This window comes from Danio rerio, chromosome 17 (assembly GCF_052040795.2).
Source record: "Danio rerio strain M-AB ecotype USA chromosome 17, GRCz13ab, whole genome shotgun sequence".
Classification (NCBI taxonomy): Eukaryota; Metazoa; Chordata; class Actinopteri; order Cypriniformes; family Danionidae; genus Danio; species Danio rerio.
The window spans coordinates 41048402-41070040 of record NC_141037.1 but is presented as its reverse complement, the minus strand read 5'-3'; the positions used below and the strand labels follow the sequence as shown (position 1 = coordinate 41070040).

Genomic DNA, 21639 nt, shown 5'->3' with positions numbered 1-21639 from the left:
TTTTACCCGAGAGCTTTTCTCATCTGGAAATGGTGAAATCTGGATTTGCCGCTCCACTCCTTTTAAAAAAAAACGGATCCAGTTGGTTCCAGTTGGATACTAGGGGTCTTTGTTTGTTTATTCAGATGGCAAAGTTAGTTCATATCGTCAGCAGTACTCTTTCAGTGTTTAAAGACAGACCTTAGTCAACTGATTTTTAAGTTAATAAAGTTTACATTACGTTAACATCACTATAATATTATGGACTGAAAAATCTGCTGTAAATGCTGCTCTCCAGAGTGTAAATTTGTAAGCACCACAATTAAACTTACCATCGTGTGGGATTTTCACTGCATTTTGTGACAATTACAACACACACGGCTTTCTGACACTACCTACCGAGTGCAACTAAGTTACAGAGAAATGCGGAGTTTTTTTTTTTTCTCTTATTCGCTGTGTGGTAACATACATTGCATGAAAGATACACGCTTCAAGCATTTCCTCGAATCAAATATCTCGTATGGAATGAAATTCCTGAATGAAAGAGCCAAACTGCTGTTAAAGTCCACCATTAAATAATTTGCCAAATAATTTGATTACTGATGTCCATTTAAACACAATCACTGTCTTTCTGCCCTGCGTCTGTGTGTTTGTTTTACCTCTGTGAAAATCAGCGCGTGCCCAAACCGACACTCCCATTGTTATGCAAATTTTTTATGGACCTTGCCTTTTTCCTTCCCCCGACATTCCCCCCTAAAAAGATCTGAACACGCCCACTTTCCTGACTTTTTCCAAAGTAGAGGTGTGAAAAAACCCCTCTGAAACAAAGGGGTTTCATGGCCCTTTAAGTGATTACATCGTGATTGCAGTTTATATCATTCAGACATACGACTTAAGTAATAATATCTGGCTGGAGTAGAGTTTATTAATATCTGCCTTGCACTGTACAGTTAAGTAAAATGAGCATGACAAATGTGAAAGGGTAATAAAGGTTAATTTTGAAATTACTATAATTATTTTTTTTCTTCAAGTTCTTCGTCTTGGACTCTGGGGTCTTGCAAAAGACCATGGAGGTTAATGAAGTTTATAAATGCTTACAGTATGTTCATTTCTCAGCAGTGCTGTTGCACTTTTGTATTAAACACTGTTTTAACTTTTAAAAGTTTGATGTTTTCAAATCTTGCAAAAAGCTGCTAAATGAAACACAGTTTGAGGTTTAAATAATGTATATAGCAAACAGACTGTCAACTACACACCAATAAGAGTATTTGCATATGCTAATTATATGTCACCGCTAGGGTCTCACTCAGGATTGTTAGGTGGGTGTTCAAATCAGTGATAAATCGATCATAATGCTTTATAATTATTAAGAATAACATATAAATTAAAAATATGTTTTTTTCTTTAACAATTTAATGTAATTTTATTATAATTGTGTATCCTGTCTGCACTGCAAGAAAACATCACTGCTCAACAACCCAGTAATATTCCTAAAAATTATAATCAACAAGGCTGTCCAAAATGAATTACAGTCATCTCGATCACCTGCAGTGCAGCTGGCCCTGTTTATTACACATGTTGTGTGTATTGTTAGTTTACTCAAAAATAAAAAACTATGTAATAATTATGCAATTCTAAAGGTGTAGTCAGATTATTTTTGTTCAACCAAGGCTGTTTTTCATTACATTTTGCATATTAAAGGGAAATATCCAGTGAGTGGCAGTTAAAAGTGTTTGCTTTTATTTTTTAGTTTAAATACACAGCAACCCAGTATTCCTAACAATTATAATCAACAAGGCTGTCCAAAATGTATAATCATCACGGTTACCTGCAGTGTAGCTGGCCCTGTTTATTATACAACTTGTTATGGTCAGTGATTCTTTTAAATTGATAGTTTACAAAACAAAAGAAATGTAAATTATATAATTATTATGCAATTTAAATTTTCTGTGTTCAGTTTTTTTTTTCTTTTTAGCAAAGTCTCATTAAAAAATGTGTTTTTGATTACATTTAGCCTTTTTTGTTGTAGTTTAAAATGTCCTGTGAAGGGCAGTAAAAGTGTTTAATTTTATTTTTCAGAAATTAATATTGTAGACTATTTCAATATACAATGTTCTGTGGTGTTGAGCTGATAGATTACACTCACATTGACCACTCTAATAAGCTGACTGAACTAAATCAATTTAGTAATCTCGTTGCCTTAAATTAATTGAGTAAAACAGTCTCTCAAAACCTATATATTTAAGTTTATTTCACTTGCCGGTTTTGTTGATTATACTTTAATTGTCAATTTATCAAACTTGGCACTGAAAACCCTAAAAAGCTGACTGAACTCAATTAACTGAGTAAACATGTTGTCTCAATTCAACTGAGTAACACAGTCTCTCAAAACAGATAATTAAGTTTATTTAACTTGCCGGCTTTGTTGATTATACTTTAATTATTCAGTTCACCAAACTTAGCACTGAAAACCCTAAAAAGCTGACTGAACTAAATTAACTGAGTAAACGCGTTGCCTGGTGACGCAGTGGCGCAGTAGGTAGTGCTGTCGCCTCACAGCAAGAAGGTTGTTTGGTCGCTGGTTTGAGCCTCGGCTCAGTTGGCGTTTCTGTGTGGAGTTTGCATGTTCTCCCTGCGTTTGCGTAGGTTTCCTCTAGGTGCTCCGGTTTTCCCCACAGTCCAAAGACATGCAGTACAGATGAATTGGGTAGGCTAAATTGTCTGTAGTGTATGAGTGTGTATGTGTGTGTGGATGTTTCCCAGAGATGGGTTGCGGCTGGAAGGGCATCACCTGTGTAAAAAACATGCTGGATAAGTTGGCGGTTCATTCCACTGTGGCGACCCCGGATTAATAAAGGGACTAAGCAAACAAGAAAATGAATGAATGAATGAATGAATGAATGAACACGTTGCCTCAATTAAATTGACTAACACAGTCTCTCAAAACAAATATTTAAGTGCATTTAACTTGTAGGTTTTTTTAATTATACTTAAATTATTCAGTTCACCAACCTTAGCACTGAATAACGTAATGAGTTGACTAAACTAATGTAATTTAGTGAACTCGTTGCCTCAATTTAATTGAGTGGTGTAGTCTCTCAAAACTTGCAAATGTAAGTTTATTTAACTTGCCGGTTTTGTAGATTATACTTGAATTTTTCAGTTTACTAAATTGAGCTACTCTTACATATTAATTATATAGTTCAGTTTGGTTGGTGCCACCTAAGCAGGCAATCAGCTTGCTTCTAAGCATTTTAAATGCCTTGGTGTTGTTTTATGCTACTGTAGCTATGTGTAGCACATTTTTTCAGATATTTTCACTATAGCTCCACCTGTGTTTTTATCTGCTATTGGGGTTAAATATTAAACAATAACATGATTATTTAAATAATGTTAAATAATAAAGGTTAAATATTGTTAGAAACAGCAGTGTGTTCTATTAATATACTGAATATCTGAAAATATACTGACAGAAAAATTTAATAATCACAATGCAAAATTTAGCTTTTCCTAATTTTCTTTGTCGCGTTTCTGTCACACCCAGTTTTCCATATGTGTTTTGTTTTCATCATGTGACCTTCCTCATGTGGTCCTTTCTTCCTGTTCCCCCCTGTGTACTTAAAGGGGTGGTCCACTACGATATTATATTTTACGCTTCAGTTGATGTGTAATGTAGCTGTGTGAACATAAACAGCATCTCTGAATGTAAAATGCTCATAGTTCAATGCAAAGGGAGACCTTGATTTATACAGAGTTAGCTTAGCATGCCTACAATTAACGAATTTTGGGGACTACAAAAAATACTTCCGCCCCCTGTGAGATCACAAAAGTTCGTTAACACGCATCCCACACTGCGCAGGTAAAGGCCGTGGCCTGAGGTGCTGTAACGTTATAGCAGAGGGAGAAATGCCATTATGCTGTTTCCACAGAGCTGTTCTGTTTCTGTTGTTGGGCTTCCACATGACACGACCCAAACACAGAAGTGCTTACAGTTCAATATTAATTATGTTCCAGAGAACTATAAAATACATAGCAAGCATGATTTGACAAAACGCAGCTTCCAGAATCTCTCCCAGTTCAGTGCTGGATTCGGCTAAAATCTCCTCAAAGATGGAGCAAGGAGACGCTGTGAACTCTGAGTCATGACCTGTAAGTGTTTTTATTTGTTAAAATTGATCATGACATGTACAGTGTCTAACCTTAACCGTGTGTTGTAGCAAAGATGTAAACAACGGAAAATTATGGTAACCGCTAACGACTTAGCTAACGTTACAAATCCATATTTATCAAACGGCTGTAAACACACACACACACACATACACGCACTCTTGGCCAGCACCTGCGTCTCTCTGTGTGAGACGGCAGAGTTTCTCTCTATAGGCAGCTTTCCTATGCGTTTTACAACTCGGACAATAAAGTCGCAAAAGATATGTGAACGATTCATGTTACTTACACAGGCATATTCCGGATATGCGTGAAAGACGTCCTGTAACGCGTTGATTAAAAAAAAATACAGCAATGATTTCGCAACTGGAGTGTAACATTAAAAAAACAAATCAATCCAGGCTCACAAAGGTCTCATCTCACATCTTGTACTTTATTCTGTCACCACAGAAAATAACTTAATCCGAGCATGAGAGAAAAAGAACAATAAATATCTCTCCCGCGCACATGCGCTTCTTGTGTTACAGATACTTCATAGTATACACACACACACACACACACACACACACACACACACACACATAAACACTAAAAGGCACAGATACACTTAAAGGAGCCGCATCCCATTTTCACTCGTTACAGACACGTGTTGACTGACTACCTGTTTACACAAAACGCGCGTGCTTGTCAGGGCGTGACGTGGAGCCGATTGGCAAATCACAGCACATTATTATGATGACCAACCAAGGTCACTTGAGGGCGGGCCTTTTAGAGGAACTAGGAAACATGACAGTCGTTTTCATGTTAGCTGAGTAGCTGTGTATAATCAAAGTGAGATTTGTGAAAAAATAACACGATTTCCTTCAAGTGAAACATAAGCACACATTGCTTTGCATCTTATTAACACAACCAAGCCTTAAAAATAACATTCTGGACCACCCCTTTAAGTCCCTGTGTTTAGTCATTTGTTGTTCGGTATTCGCTACATTGATGTCTGTCTTCACCCCATGTCCTTCCAGTGTTCTTCCTTGTAAGCTATTGTAAATAAATATTTGTGTTTTGATAATCCTGAGATCCGTTGTCTTCCTGCAGTAAGCCAGGAGTTACAGTTTCTAGTCCAAATATCAAAGAATTCTTAGATCAAGTTAAAATTTTTCCTTAAAACAAACTAAAACATGTCATTCTTTATCTAAAAATTCTAAGTAAACAAAAAAAAATGTTGTTGCATTAATTGTATAAATACATGAATTAAATACAATTCTGTAGCGTGTGGTCAGCTATAATTCTGACTCAACACTGCACATCTTGCAATGTGACTGTTACGGATGCGCAAATTGCGATGTTGATGCTGATGCGGAATATTGTGCAGCTCTAATACAAAACATATCTCTGAGAGTTGTCATGACAGAAGTTTTATTACAACCCAAGCTCATTCTAAAAACGTAGCCCCGCGGACGTTTCTGGAGACTGCGATTTACGTGGCTGGAGGTACATATGGCTGCGTTTAATTTTTTCAACCGACCGCTACAGGGCAGTGTGACGCAGCTACTCTTCGCTCTTGCCGACTGACCTCCGTGTTGAGGGTTTTCCCGCCACAACAGGTTTGTCTGGTTAGCTCGTCGTGTACAACAGCGGAGTGGAGACCCGGAGGGGAGCTGACCTTGGTGACGACCGGGTTCGAGTCTGGGGAAGAGCGGTTTCAGAAATCTGGTAAGGCAAGGCAAGGCAAGGCAAGTTTATTTATATAGCACATTTCATACACAGTGGCAATTCAAAGTGCTTTACATAAACGAGAATAAAAGAAACAAGTAAGATAAAAATAAAAACAAATAATAAAAATGTGTAAAAACAAAACAAAACATAAAAACAGGTAAAATGTGATATAAAAGAATGAAGAAGAAGAGAAAAACATGATAGTGCAATCTGTCGGACGCAGCACAGTGCTCATTCAGTAAAGGCACAGCTAAACAGATGTGTTTTCAGTCTTGATTTGAATGTGCCTAATGTTGGAGCACATCTGATCATTTCTGGAAGCTGATTCCAGCAGTGAGGAGCATAGTGGCTAAAAGCCGATTCACCCTGCTTTGACTGAGCTCTTGGAACTTCTAGTTTATATGATTCTAAAGATCTGAGAGATCTGTTAGGTTTGTATTCAGTGAGCAGATCTGTGATGTATTTAGGTCCTAGGCCATTTAGTGATTTATAGACCAGTAATAATACTTTAAACTCTATTCTGAATGTAACTGGCAGCCAGTGTAAAGACCTGAGGACAGGTTTAATGTGCTCTGATTTTCTGGTTCTGGTTAGAATTCTGGCTGCAGCGTTCTGGATGAGCTGTAACTGTCTGACTGTCTTTTTGGGAAGGCCAGTGAGGAGTCCATTACAGTAATCCACCCTGCTGCTGATAAAAGCATGAACAAGTTTCTCTAAGTCTTCACTGGTAAGACAAAAACAGAATCAAAAAACGGCGCACGGATTCGCGAAAACAAAAACTGCACAAATACCTACCTCCCAGGACGTATTTCGCAGTGTTTGGAAACATCCGTGGGGCTATGTTTCCAGAATGAGCCTGGGTTGTTTTAATATTATAGTTTTTACATGTATAATAGTTGATGGGTGTTGCTAAAATTTTACCGCCTTTTCACAAAACAAGATATTCTGAAGAATGATGGAAAACTGCATCTACTGATATCCATAATACTATGGAATTCAATAGTTAGTGCTTTCCAGTTTTCTTTATAGATGCCTCTTTTGTGTTCAACAGAACAAAAAATCTCTAACGTACAAATAGAGGCTGAGTAAATGTTGACAGAATTTTTAGGAATTGGTCTTTTGATATATTTTTTGGAAAATCACTTTTCATGCCGTGTGCAACACAGCTCTAAGTGAATGAAAACATCCAGCTGAGTTTTAAATCTGAAAGTAGACTTTTTTCATAAAATTATTGATTCTCAAAGAGTTGACTGAAGAGTTGTCCAAACAAATCTTTATTCGTGATATCTAAGTGAACCCCCCTCCCTTGAGCTGTTTTTTACTGCCTAAAGATGAAGCTGTGATGAATTAATGATGAACCCTTTAACATGTAACTTCTAAATTATCCCGCTGACCCCCCCTGTGAGACTTTTTTAATGCGTTATTTAAAAGATATTGCTTTAAAGTTTTGTCAAGTTTATCTGTGACACAACATAGCCCAGATAATGATGATTTTTTCCCCCTTTTCTACAAATATTGACGAATGTCCTAATTATATTGTCAAATATATTCATATGTGATATATATTCAGTTTTTCAAATACTGTAGAAAGAGAACAGGAGAAAACAGAGCTGTTGGATTTACTACTTGATAATTAATAAATTTCTCCCAAAATACATGAAAGTGGCTATTTAAGTGGGAGAATATATTCTAGTTACATAGAAAGTAGGGATGTAACGTTATCAGAATTTCACGGTGCGGTTATACCTCGGCATGAATGTCACGGTACGGTATTTATTGAATCATTTACAGGAAAAAACAAAACTTATGAAAATACTCCAAAAAAGTGCCAAAAGTGTCAATGACATACAAATTAGCCATCTATCTGTAAGCTTTGAAACAGGAACTTCAATTTTAATGACAAAAAATTATTAAACCATGTAAAAAAAATAAAGTTTCAATTTAGTATTGTTGAAAACTCATCAATTCAACATTTAATCACTCACTCACTTAGATAGATATGGGTTTTAAGGAAAATTATCATATAAGTATAATCTGGTAAAAGCTGGTATCTCTGGGTATTTACAATGTCCCCTGCAACAGAAATAAACCCTCTCATTTGGGACTGAGGTTTCTGGGACAGAGAGATATGACTTGGCCCAGGTTGACAGCAGTGGGTAACGTTGTGCATTGTCTTTCCCCCACTTGAGAGGACAAGCCATGAGTGAGATAGAGGTCTCTTTGCGGTACAAGTCAATGTCTGCATCAATCTGAACAGTGTGCTGTGTTTCTGCAGTCCCCATGACTGTTATTAGTCGTATTCCCCAACTTGCAGGCACATGCACACATAGGGCTCAACCTGTGCAGTGAACATGCCCTTTTTAGTCTTGGATAGAAAATGCCCTTCCAAAATGATCAACAGTGCCCCCGTGACGCGACACACCCTCCGTCCCGCCCTTCAGTAGGCGCGCAACAACACCGCTCTTGAGTATGCGCGCTCAACCCCCCTTTCCCGCTTTACAGTACGCACGCGACATCACCGCTATTCAGTACGTGCACGGCGACAACACCCGCTTTAGGTTCGATCATTTACAGCTCTTTTTCATCCCCGCTTCAAGCAGCACACTCCATTTCCGCATTACTGGATCTGTAGCGACAACAGATCGCAAGGGATGATGGCCAAGCCTGGGCTGATGGGAATTGTAGTTTCCGCTACCTCCCGTTTGCTTAATTCGTCTGAGCAAATTTTCTCAGAAGACCTATAGTTTTACCGAGTCATGCGACTACGGTAATATCGAAAAAAATTTATATTGCGGTATGACGATATTTACAATACCGTTACATCCCTAATAGAAAGTGGTTTTCTTACGTGGATAAAGCATTGTCCAATTATATTTAGAAATAATAATTGCCATCTCCATAGACATCATGTATTTTACAGACCATAAATGTTACATTATACTAGTGTGTGTATTTGAATTTCTGAAACCTAAAAGAAATGTTTGAAAATACTGATAAATTTAGATTTGTGACAAGCACCGCGCATCTCTTTCTACACTTTGTCTCAGTGCGAGTCATTGTGGAAAATCCGATTTGCTTTCGATGTACGATGAGCATTCTGCACAGCTTGAATTTGTCTGGTCAACCAGCTAAAGCAGCTTTCACACCGGATGCAGAAAGCGATGCACTGCTTTATGAAACTTATTCATTTCAATTGCTGGAGCATTTTTGCCATTTTTTTAAGCACAGATGTACATAGCGGAGCACAACTTTGATGAGTTTGCATCCCTGCTGCGGTCAAAGTTCAAAAAGTTCTGCTTTTGCAGCAGCGAGCTCAGAAATGTGTAGATTAATATTGCTTATTTGTTGTTGTTATTACTTGGTGTTATGATGAAGAATAAAGCAATACACTGGTGTACAAAGTATTAAGCCATTCCGTTTCCAAAACATGCTTCACAAAGCAAACCAATCACAATAGTCAGGGTTATCAGACCAATCACTGATAATTAGCTTTATGCAATGGAAAGGATTAGAAAAATGGGCATGTCACATGGGAGACATTGGGATAATTAGGTAAAAACAAATTAAAAAAAACAAATTATTGCTTATTATTAGACAACAAAAGTGCTTTTGATCCTGAATGCATGAACTTTTTAGAATCCATAATTGTGACACTTTATGTAAACCTTATTATTGCAACTCAACACAGTATGTTAGCTAAAGCTCAGTTATGATTGTTAATTTATAACAGAATGCTCGTTATGATTATTTTTCAAAATAAAGTTGATTTATAAAACTTTAATATTAAGTTATAGTACTTTGTTGGTAATTGAGAAAACAAAAAAATAATTATAATGTTTTGCTCGGGATTTCAAAGGACAGAACTCACTTTGCAGGAAGCATTAAAATTTCAGTTCCAGTCCAGTGCTGTCCTTCTGAGTTTTTGTAGAAAATGTGTTAAGTGGCATTTTTAAATGAGCAGTGGTCATGGTTTAGTCTATGATGCTCTAGTGGTAACTTAGATTTTTTTAGTTGTTGTTAAAATAAAAGGTGTTTAAACAAATTGGAGTTATTTTAACTCCATCCACTTTAAACGCTAACAGATGCCACAATACAGCATGTGTTCCATCTGTTAATTCACAGTTTCTGCAAGGTCTCTGCTTTTTCATGAATCGAGAAGCTATTTCAAAGCAGACAATCGACTAGTCAAGATCTGTTCTCTTTGGCAGTGGTCCAGCTGAGAACATTTAGTCTTTTTTTTTTTTATTTAGCAGATGCTGAAGAAGTGTTCCAATTGAAATTTCTGTAGCAAGTTACAGCGTAACACTAAACAAAAATCCATTAATTAACAGTTTTCTGTAGATTCACCTGGGTTTTTTGTTTATTTATGCTTTTGAATCGTTTCATGAGACATTGATCTCTGCCCCGACGCTTGATGTTGTTAAAGGGCCATGAAACCCCCTTATTTCAGCGGGGTGTTTTCACACCTCTACTTTGAAAAAAGTCAGAAAAGTGGGCGTGTTCACAAAATGTGGTGAAAACCCTACACGAGGTTAAAGTTTGGTTGTGGTGCTAACATGTTTACACTCGGTGCAATTGTTTGTTCGATACGAACAAACTGAATAAACAAAGAGCACTGGTCGCTCACTTACCAAATCTGTAGAGACAGGACAATCACCAGCAACTAGAGCCGTGTCTTTATTAAGAGGAGACTACAAGCGAATCCGGATCTCAGCGTTTGCAGATGAGAACAGCTCTCAGGTAAACAATAATCCTTCTCAGACATATGTTATTGTTGACGAGCGTCGCGTACACTGTAATCCACGCGTGACTCCAGCTGCGCTCTCACAGAGAGAAAATGAAAACAAAACTTAACTGCAGCAAACTATAAAAGCAACACATCACGCTTGTTTTGCCAACACAACATGGCGTCTCTGTCGTCTAAACACTGTGACAGTAATGAATATTAATGAAGTTGCACAATAGAGCGCGCTGATTGGTTTGAACCAAGCCTTACTCATGTATTAATGCATCAGACTGTAAGACGTAATAAGACACACTCTGGCACAGACGCCCAGTCTGCACGCTGGAATACAGGCTATTATGTCATGACCGTGACGCAGGTTCAAAAATTAGTTTCAAACCGGAAATACGAATTTGCTTGAAATTAAGCAAAAACAACCAGTTTACACTTTTTAGTGAAATATAGGCGTCCTAATAATGTTTTTAGCAGTGTGGGACACATATACGTCTGTCAACAGGTCAAAAAATGTGTTTTGGTGTTTCGTGACCCTTTAACCCCTTTTATTCAAAGAGACTCTCTCTTAGTATTTTTAGTGGACATAAACATATTAAAAATATATAAAACTGAAATATATTGTATAAGATATAATATATAGAACCAAATATTTCTAGAAAAAACAAACAGACAAGCACTGGCATTACCAACCCAGGCTCATTATTGATACATACCCCTATATATATTTCAGGAGATTGCGAAATACGTCCCAGAAGGTAAGTTTTTTTTACAGTTTTTGTTTTTCGCAAAATCCACCAGAGGACGGAGTGTACACTTTTTCCATTCTCAATTTTCTTTCGTGAATGTCATTCGTGCCTGCTCTTCTCGTGTAAATCCTGGGGGCTGTCAACTGACTGACCGACTGAGTGGCTGACTGAGCGACTGACCGACGGATTCCCCTGTCCACTCCCTTAACTAAACCCAACTGATAGTGTTTTCAAAAATGACAGATTTACCCGATCACACCATTCCCTTAACCGAACCGACAGTGTTTTCAAAAGCAATCCAGAAAAATAAAGCCCTCGAGGGTGCCAGATTTTTACCACATTTTCAAATCTTACCACGTTCTTACCCTGTTATTTACATGTTTATTTTACCGGGCCACATAAGAAACCATAAATTATTTCTGTAGAAAATATTCCCCCCGCGACTTGGTTTCTTCCACTCACCCCTGCCATCTCAAATGACATGAACTATGCCAAAAAACACCATGGAGCGGGAAGAATGATCACTAGAATAGCTCAGTGGTGGTTGTTGATAGTTTAAAGTTATAAAACAGGTATTATAGAGTCCAAGTCAGCAGAGCATTTAAGGACTGTGCATATATGTGTGCATGCATCGCTAAGTAAGTACCCGAAATCATTGCAATACGTATCTAAATGGAGTTTCACATAATCATATTCATTAGGGCTGTAACATGCCAATGCATACATTTAATTCAGCTATACGGTTGTATTATTGTTAATATGTTCATCAGTTGAGATGTTTTGCACAGATGTTATGTATTTGATGCATATTAACCTTGACTGAAACATAATCAGACCGCGATAGTGCAACTAGCGTATGCACACTGAGTTGTTCATGATTAACCTGGATGCACGAGCGCAGCAGCTGTCTAGTGAAGACACTAGACATTTTAATCACACTTACTTAGACTTGTGAAATGGAGGAAGAAACTGATCCATGAACTGTTTACTGTAAAGTTCCTGTCAAGCTAAAAGTCCCGTTTTTAACAGATCCGGCTCAGAATATATTTGGTATTATTGTATGCCAACGTTGATACAAACAGGCATAAGAATCAGCTGAACAACAAATCATTTTAAACGATTCAGTCTAATCTTTAATAAAAAATCTTTTTTTTTTTTTTTTTTTTAACAAGCTGCACTGATGTTTTCATCATTTGGAGCTGTGTTGCACACTGCATGGACGGTCATTTTCAAAAACCCATAATAGGGGCTCTTGAAAAAGAAAATGCAGCCATACGTAGCTCTGGCTAATAATACTTCAAATACTTTATTTTAACCTATTATTATTATACTTTCTATTATTATTATTATTATTATTTGTAGTAGTAGTATTAGTAGTAGTAGTAGTAGTAGTAGTAGTAGTAGTAGTAGTCAGGGGCGGACTGGCCATCTAGCGATTCTGGCAAATGCCAGAAGGGCCGGACCATTTTTTAAATGTGGGCCGGTCAGCTATTTTTTTTTTTTTCATATGTATTGTTTTTTAAATGTAGGCAGCTTTTATCTTGTGTGAGATGTGAATATTATGATGATGATGTTGATAATAGTAAGAATAATAGTAAATGTTAAGCATTGGCCCAATCAGCAACAACCGAATGGTTTCAAGATGGGCCGACCCAATCTGAGCTTACGCAGACATAATTAAATTGGGCAAGAATGTAAAACAAACAGTAAGTGCAACACAAGCTAATTGTCAGAGATGGACCATAAAAAGAGAAAGGCAGTCAAGTCAGACATTGCCAATTACATAAAATTAACTGAACTAGTCTCGAAAGGGGGCAGTGCAGTGGCGCAGTAGGTAGTGCTGTCGCCTCACAGCAAGAAAGTCGCTGGTTTGAGCCACATCTAGGACAGTTGGTGTTTCTGTGAGAAGTTTGCATGTTTGCGTGGGTTTCCTTCTGGTTTCCTCCACAAGTCCAAACACATGCTATAGGTGAATTGGGTAGGCCAATTGGGAATTGGGTAACCCAGTAATGGGTTGCAGCTTTGAGGGCATCCGCTGTGTAAAACATATGCTGCATAAGTTGATGATTCCCAGATTAATAAAGGGACTAAGCCAAAAAGAAAATGAATGACATAATTGCATATATAAATGGGTTGTTTTTGTTTCAGTCATATACATTAAATGTTTAAATATCTCTTAAATATGGTACTGCTTATATAATTTTACCATCTGTACACCAATATAAGTAGTGAATGTGCGTGTCCTTGGGTGGGGCTGTGTTGGTGTGGTAATGTGGGCTGGTGTGGTTACAATGCCAGGGCTGATTTTTAGTCCCAGTCCGCCCCTGGTAGTAGTAGTAGTATAGTAATTGAGGTAGTAGTAGGTTTTTGTTTTTGTCACACTAGATAAGCTTCTAGGCGGTGTAGCAATAATAATAAGATGAAGAAGAAAATTCTACAGACAAATTCATATATTTTTTCTTCCACAAAAAACTTAATGTAATATTACACAATAAACTTTAATAACATTTAAATGATACGTTGTATTGTGTCATGATAATGATGATACATAAAAATCCTGAACTCTTAACACTAAATACTGAACACTCAAAACTGTTTAATTTCTTTCTTTCCTCACTTATTACCACACAAATACATATAAAAATGTTTCAACAAAGGCAAAACAAGAGGACACAATCCTGCCGTGGCACAGTAGCCCAAGCCAGTACTCAGATGCAAGTCCAAGCATCAAAGAGTGAAGAGCAAGAGTTTTATGGGGAAGCTGTAAGATTGTTAACCACGAATCTTCAAGCTTTCAGGACATTTTCAGGTAAACCCCCCTCCAGCACTGATTCTACCAGAGAAGCTTAAGCTCCGACATTCTGCAAAAGTAATCACACAAACCCATTTAAAAAAAGCCAATGCCAAGCACTCGTGCAAAACATGGTCACTGTCTAGTTGCCTCTGTTTATCAAGCAAGAAAGCCAGAGAAGGGCGTAGCATTTATTGACTTTCGGCGCACATTTAGTTCCAAACAACATCAGAGTAGTTTACTATCCATTCTAAGTGAATTCTAGCCTGTGGTGCTGCCTCAGGCACCTGCTAAGAAGCTGCGATAGCACCCTACATCCTCCTGCTCCATGCTAACACAGCTTCAACATCAAACCAGCATCACGCATGCCAGTACTTAGTGACATCACTGTAACCAGGTCACCTCATATCCTTCAGAAGCTGGTGCACCAGCATAATCTCGTCATGGTTTCTTTCCTGAGGTGCCCATGAATGAAGAAAACACATTACTTTACTCCACAGGGCCTCTAGCATCCAAACTGCTGAATCCACCCTCATGTTCGCCTGACGGCAACGACACAGCACAGATTATTATATATTTTTTTGTTTTCCGTTTTTGCCTAGCAGTTTGTTTGTGCTTCTATTTTTAGATGTGAGCCATGGTTCTTTGGGTTAGCAGCGTGGACAGAACTAGGGGTGGGCTTCCAAAGCTTTTGCATGACATTTTAGAAAAAACATTTCTATTATAATTATTTATTTAGGAGGCAGTAGGTGAGAAGAGTAAAGGTGAGTGAGAGACTCACTAAGCTTCTGAATAGGCCACTCTCTTGGGGACTATATTGCTACTTGTTAGCCACTTATTGGGTACACCGATTTTAATGGTCTGTTAATGCAACTATTTAATCAGCCAATTACATAACTGCAGCTTAAAATGATAATTCACCCAAAACTAAAACTTCTGTCATCATTAACTTATTTTTTAACTTGTCACAAACCTGTTTTACTTTATTGCATTTCATAAGGCTAAAAACCTGTAACCATTGACTTTCATAGTAATTTTTTTTTTCTGCTGTGGAAGCCAATGGTTACAGGTTTGTAACATTTTTCTAAATAACTTATTCTTTGTTTAACAGAAAAAAAACTGAAACGGGTTTTAAACTACTTAAAAGTCAGTAATTTTTGTTATATTATTAACCCTTGTGTACTGTTCAAATTTACTACCTTTTTGTTATTCCCAAGATGAAAACATCCACTGAATTAAACTGCTATAAAATTGCATCAGATCATTTATTTTTATAATTATAATTATTATTATTTTTTTTTTTTGATACATCTGTTAATCAACCTCATTCTTGATCAAAACTACAATTTTTTTTTAGAAAACTTAACTCATTTAATTGCCAAGTTTACAAATAATGTCACTGACTTGGTGGGGGGAAAAAACGCAAAATTATGTGTTTTCAATATAAAAAGTGAATGTAGACTGGATTTTTTTTATACCTTTTATTACAGTCTTGAACATGTGAAACATTAGGAACAACATTGGCTTGACATTGATGCCTTGTTAGATTTTCTTTTTTTTTCTCTCTCTCTCTCTAATTTACTGTTGGTGGCTTGCCCAATTGACTTCTATTATAGCCTTTTTTTTTTTTTTTTTTTTTGCACAGGCCTATCTAAGGGTTAATGATGCTAACTGATGATCAACAGTAAAAATGACAAATTTTTACCTCTTCCCAATAGGAAAAACCAACAACAATCAAAAAATGGATCATTATATGGTGTCATGGTTTTGCAATCTGAAAGATTCGGTTATAATGGAGGTCAATAAGGCAAAAACAGCCACTAACAGTAAATAAGCCAGAAAAAGTGAAAATTAATGCATTAAAAGCAATGTTTTTTCACATGTCCAAGACTTTGTTATAAGGTAAGAAAAATAAAAATCAGTCCACAATTACTTTTTATATTGAAAATAAGTCATTTTGTGTGTGTTTTTGTTCTTCACCAAATCAGTGACATCATTTATGAATTTGGCAATAAATTGATTAAAAAGAATCCTGTAATTTTTGTAACTATTTATTAATTTTGATCAGAACAGAGGTTGATTAACAGATTTATACAAAAAAAATGTAAAACAAAAATTACCTGATGCATTTTTTCAGCAGCAGATGTTTTTATCCCTAACATAAAAAAGGGTAGTAAATTTGCCCAGAGTGTTTAGTTAATTAATTTATTTTTTTATTCAATGCATTTTCCCAAAATATGTCTCAAAATAAGATTTGTCACCAAAAAGCATTCTGCTAGCTAAAAACAAATTAAGGCTTAAAATCACACCAGAGTGGATTAAAACATCCTCAACAGCACATAAGGGTTAATTAGCCACTTACAGTATTTACTGTTTAATTAGTTTTAGAATGATGGTTAGGTCCAGGGCTAGGTGCTTGTAATTATGTAAAATAAACTGCAAAGTTAAACTACAAAGACTAAGCTGAAATAAAAATAAATGAATGAACGAACGAATGAACGAACAAATGAAAGAATGAATTGCAAATACTCTATTAGGTACATGGAACATGTAACAAAGAAACTATAAAATAAAGTAAAATGACATAATTTCAATTAAATGAGAATATCATGCAGAATCTGCCTTCATATTTATTAACAGAGTTGATTTCTGTATTTTTGTGTCAGACATTTTTGTATTTGTTCTAGTTTCAGAACATTTTTGTTTCTGGTTGGTCATTAAGCATGATTGTCCACTGAAGCTCTGAAAATCAACAGTGCTCTTCTAAAAATGCTTAGCTATAAATGCTTCTCCAACTGTTGGAGCTTTTTAAAAATGCTGAGCGCTCAAATATAAGTGTAAAATGCATGCTCAGTGCCTCGCTACACTGCTGGAGTTTATAAAAAGTGCCCCTTTCATTGACAACAACAGATAAACTCTTCGGTGGACATGCACTAAGGGACCGATTTATTTAGTTTTGAAAAGTGAGGTGCAGCACACTGCTCTGATAATTGACTTTGGAATAAAGCAGTGTGTTGCACTTTTTATATTGCTAGGCAACCACTGTATCAATGGTCTTGGTGGCTTCTGCATACATGACGTCTGCCACATTTTCCAGGCAGACTTGACTGTTATCCCCTTCAAGCGCACAGAGCGCTCCATCAAAAAATCAAACAGCTGGCAGGCCCATTAACAGCGAGTTATATGCTCTCTGCCAAAAGAAAACCATTTTTAAAAAGCTCTTCTCAAATGTTCGGAGCTATTGGCCCTTAAGGATGTAATGTATATGGCTACTTCTCATGGTAGAGCATGCATGAGAGCAGCCCATCAATGGTACCTAACTGTAGGATAAGCAAGTCACATCAGGGCTGTGCAGGACTCGCACCAAGAAAGTATGTTTTTAGTTGTGAAGGAAGGATTACCTATTTTAAGCCATGGTTAATTTAAGTGTTTTATTCACAGCGATATCACAGGCTGTAGTCAATCGCTATCAGAAGCTGCACTACTTGTGCACTGTCGACTCCAATCATGACAATCATACATTAAATTTCTTTGGCTGAGAGCCTAATTTATCAGTGCTCACCCCAAGAGAATGAACTGAAAACTATTCTGGCATATGTTATTATGCAACGGATGCACTTCCAGCCACAACCGAGTACTGGGAAACACCCATACATTCTTACATTCACACACACACACTCATTCACTACAGTCAATTTAGGTACTCAAGCTGGCAATCTTCCTTCTGTGAGGTGACAGTGCTAACCACTGAGCCTTCATTGCAATCATTTGGTGGTAATCATTTTTATTTTTATTCCTTTTGACCACAGTGTACTATCTTGTGTCTACTTCCAGCAGGATAATGTGCACTGTGAAGCATCTCAGACTGAGGAACAGGACAAAGAGTTTGCTAAACTCAATGACCTCCACAATCAATAGACTCCAGTCCAGTAAGTCACGTTTAAGGTCATCTTTTGGAGACAGAGATTCACATCCTGGATGTGCAGTCAACAAAAAATATTATCACTATTATCATGTGAATATGGAATAATAAAACATTTCCAGCACCTTACTAAGTTCAGCCCATCAAGTACCTAGTATTTAATAAAGTGCACAATATTTTCAGATATTTTCAACAATACATTAATCAAAAAAATGACTATAGTTCTTATAAAGAGCATCATAATCCAACATTTCAGGAAAATATGCCGCCAGACTGATCCTCTACTGGTCTGAGTAAAGCCCTGAATAACACTGACCCTTGAACAGCCCACTGGGGGCGCAAAATCAATAAATTGGGCCTTATTTTAGATAACAGCCTTCCAAAGCTTTATGAACACAATGGCATCTGCACCGCTCTGTTTGTTTGCCCAGGGAAAGTGCAAAAGACAGAAAATGAAAGGGAGGAAGAGGAAGAAAAAGCTGCGAGGTGGGTTTTGCTTGTATGAAAAGACGCAACAGAACTGCTCTGTACTGATAACCCTACAGATGGATTACCTCATCAATCATGTGTCGCCACAGTTCTGTCGGCTTCCATATAGCATGAGGCAGCCGACGCATTTCGCCTTTTCATTCCTTTGTTGGCTATGAAAAGCAGCGCAGCATCTAAGATTACTAGTTCAGCTCTATTAGCATAATATTTACATAGAGATAAAGAAGCTTGTGTTATTCAACATTTTCTAAAGCTCGTTCCTGTGACATGATTGATAACCTGTTTTGTGGCAAAAAACACTTTCAAAAACGCAAACGTAGTTCCCAAACTGTCATCACAGCCATAGAGAATGGACAGTGTCTTCATTTATATTTAACTCAGTTGTACTTCTTCAGAAATGTGATTCCTAGAATAGCTTGGTCATTAAAAAAGTGGGTTGCATTTTAAAAATTGACCACAGGTTAGTTTAGTTTGACCTGTGGACAACAATCAAAACAGTGTTTGATATTAAAGGCTTGGTAACATTCAAACCAGGTTCTGATTTCACACCCCTTTATACATTTCTGGAGAGCCAAATACATCCCAGGAGGGACGTTTGTGCAGTTTTTGTTCTCGTGTAAATCCACCAGTGCCCGCTATGAACTGACTGACTTAAAGACTGACTGACCAATCAGTTGACCCACCCTTCTCCTTCCCTACATCTAACAGGTAGTGTTATTAACAGCACCAATTGGTAGGCCTGTGCGATTAATCGAAAAGTAATCGAAATCGACAATCAGAATCAATCAAATTTTTCCAGGTTAATTGTTTTAGTTACTTTCCATACTTTTCCCTATTTCCCGTGTAGAGTTATGTGACCTCGCTATGTTAAGGCTGATTTATACTTCTGTGTTGAATGCACGGGTCCTGCACAGACTTCATTAAATTGTTACTATACGTCACACATTTGCATTACATTTACAATGATTGATGCCAGAAATGCCTTGAGATGGCATATTTTCCATTTCAAAGAAATTATTATTCACTTTCAAATATTTGTTTACAGAAGATGCAATAAATGCAATTTAAAATATTATTTACAGGGTATGTAAGAGTTATTTTATTTAGTAGAGATACTTTCAATATGAAAAAAGTTTAAAATAAATTATTTTGTTTCCAAAAATACAAGTTATTTATTTTCAGTTTTTTTTTTTTTTATATAAGAATGTGACAAGGCAATGTGTGTTTTAATTTCAGCTGTTCAACGTTGATGTTCCGTAAGGTAATCATAGACAGTAGATAGGGCGTTTCCTTCAATTATAGCATGTTTACTGTACAAAACCAGTCAGTAAACCATACACAACAAAAAATGAAATAAATGATTTAAATAATTGTTATTATCATTAATCAAAATCGAGCTAAAATGTTCAATGAATCAATTTTTTTTGTTTTAGGCCAAATCACCCATTTCCCTTAACCCAACAAACAGTGTTTTTAAAGGCAATCCATAAATAGAAAAGCCTTCCCAACTGCCTGATTTTTACCACATTCTCAGATTTTACCACATCCTCACCCTGTTATTTACTTGTTTTTTTTTTTTTTTTTTTTTTTTTTTTTTTTTTGGCTTTTAGTTTGATCTTACCTGCTTTCTGGAACTGTTCTTCGACAGACTCGATCAACTTTGATGTGTGTCTCAAATCCTCCGACGTATGCTGTGAGCAACTGGACAAACCGGTAATAATGTAAAAGTCATTCACATTTGGTCAAAGGGTTTCTTGCGGGGTCTTAAAGAGTCTTAAATCTCAAAATTCAAATTTTAGGCTTTAAAAAGTCTTAAATTTACTTTGTCACGAGCAAAGAAGAGGTGAACTCAAATGCAGAGAAAACAAAGTCTTTATTCAAGTAAAGGGTCTCAGGAAAAGCAACGAAACAAAGGTAGCCCAGTTGGGTGAATGCTGGGGAAGCATCAAAGAAAAAACTCCACAATAACGGGATGCTCGCTCACTGGAAGTCCTGGACACAGATACAGGGTGAGTAACAGAATGCTTCACACAGACACACAAGCGACAACATACTGACAAACATGAAGGGAAATGACGTGCTATAAATGGGGGAAAAGGGAATGAGAAACTGGTGGAAAGTACTAGCCGAAATGACTGGTGTTCCTGTGACTGTAAATAAAAGCAGGTGAGAAAGGTGATCTGTAACACTAAATAGAGGAAGGTAGCAAGAACGCAAGGTACGGTGACAGTACGCCTCCCTTCAAGAACGCCCCCTGGCGTTCCCTGAAGACTCACCATGGACCTGATGAAACTGGTCAATGAGAGAACGGTCCAGAATATCCCGAGCTGGGATCCAACATCTCTCCTCCGGACCATAACCCTTCCAGTCTACCAAATACTAATAACCTCTACCTCTCCTCCTCACATCCAGGAGATGGCGCACTGAGTATGTAAGTGCACCCTCAACCAGCCTGGGAGGCGGGGGGGCAGAGGTTAAGGGCTGCAGTGGGGAGCGAATAACAGGTTTGATTTTAGACACATGAAAGACTGGGTGAATATTACTGAACTGAGGGGCTTAATTTGAGTCGAACCACTACAGGACTGAGCACCTTGGTAATGGGAAAAAGTCAGATGAATTTGGGTCTCAATTTACGTGAGGGAAGTCTAAGGGGAATGTCCTTAGATGACAACCAAACCTTCTGACCACACACGTAATGAGGGGGCACAGAACGGTGGCAGTCCGCAGATGCCTTGTTCCTATCGCCAGTCCGGATAAGGGCTTGTCTGGCGATCCTCCATGTTTGGAGGCATCTCTTAATGAACAAATGCGTGGAGGGAACAATGGCGTCAGGTTTTTGGGAAGGGAATAGAGGGGGCTGGTAGCCTAGGCAACACTGGAAGGGGGACAACCTCGTAGACGAGACCAGGAGGGAGTTATAAGCGTATTCGACCATGGTTAACCTGGAACTCCAAGATGACGGTTCCCCTGACGCAACGCAACGCAGGACCCTCTCCAGATCCTGATTAGTTCGTTCGGCCTGGCCGTTGGTCTGTGGGTGGTACCCAGAAGAAAGGCTAGCCGTCGCCCCCAGCTGTCGGCAGAATTCTGCCCAAAA

At 37.5% G+C, this 21639-nt stretch overlaps 1 long non-coding RNA gene across 1 annotated transcript in view; it reads left to right on the top strand.

Annotated features, from left to right (window-relative positions):
- The window catches only part of LOC147833150 (uncharacterized), a 134150-nt gene extending 116003 nt beyond the window's left edge, over window positions 1-18147 (top strand). The window contains exon 3 of the long non-coding RNA XR_015513687.1: window positions 17966-18147. This is a non-coding gene — a long non-coding RNA (uncharacterized LOC147833150). The remainder of the gene's footprint in view (window positions 1-17965) is intronic.
- The last annotated feature ends 3492 nt before the right edge of the window (window positions 18148-21639 follow it).